Raw genomic sequence first — 1,012 nt, 5'->3', positions numbered from 1 at the left:
GGCTTCTGCTTACAACCCTGAGCCTGAGGGCTTCGCATTTCATTTTACCCGAAAAGAGATCTTCTCTTGTGTGGTCGTATTAAGCTGACTCCGGACGATGAATATCCGACCACAATACTGTCCCTACAAATAGGGACGTCGTTGCTCTTACATTCGTTCTGCAAATGACAGGAGCTCAGCGCCTGCGAGACTCGGGGTAGGCCACCCCGCAGCACACGCTTGCTCTTCAGGCATGATTTTGCCTACCCATCAGGCGCTATAAGAGCTTGCATCGGCTGAACTTGGCAGGCTCGTGACGGCTATAATCACTTTCCAATCACAGTCCAAACACATATTTTCTGCATAAAATGGACCATATTTTCGCCCAAACTCCACAGAAAAGAACTTTCTAATACGAAATTCAGAAAATTTGTTCCAATCACCAACGAGACCTCCAACCAGTGTACGCTCATTTACTGAGGTACCCTCGGTCGCCCCCCCCCCCTCGCAAACGCCCGTGCTGCCCGCGCTTTGAAAAGTCGGACCGTACAAGGGAACTCATCTAAGTGTTAAGCTGGTCTCAGTATACCCAGAATGCTTCTCCTCTTGTCCTTTGTCACATTCTTTCGGGCAGAGGGAGACGCACGAGCCTCATCGCCATGCGGAATCACATGAACGTCGGTGGCTCTGTAAACAGCGCTATGGTGGCGATATCTCTCCGGAGATGGTGATTAGCGATATAACTTCACGCACCTGGAAAAATGAATCCTGGGCTGCATATTCGAAACTGCGGCCACTCACGTTATGAGAGGCCACTTAGTTCGGGGAGGGGTGGATGATACGCAAGCACACGTCCGGTCCTGAAATCGATTACGGTCCCAAATCACCCTCCTATCCTATTGCACCCCTCCAGCGGGGCGCTTTTGAACTTCCCGGTGCGCGGGGAATGCTCCCGTTTCCCGTCAGCGCCTTCTATCCATGCCCGCCAACATCTTGAGAGCGGCTGAAATTTTTACACCGAGCCCCCCCCCTC

The sequence above is a fragment of the Frankliniella occidentalis genome, unplaced genomic scaffold (assembly GCF_000697945.3).
Source record: "Frankliniella occidentalis isolate FOCC.00 unplaced genomic scaffold, Focc_3.1 Scaffold15, whole genome shotgun sequence".
In the NCBI taxonomy this organism is placed as follows: Eukaryota; Metazoa; Arthropoda; class Insecta; order Thysanoptera; family Thripidae; genus Frankliniella; species Frankliniella occidentalis.
Note: the sequence above shows the minus strand (reverse complement) of the source record.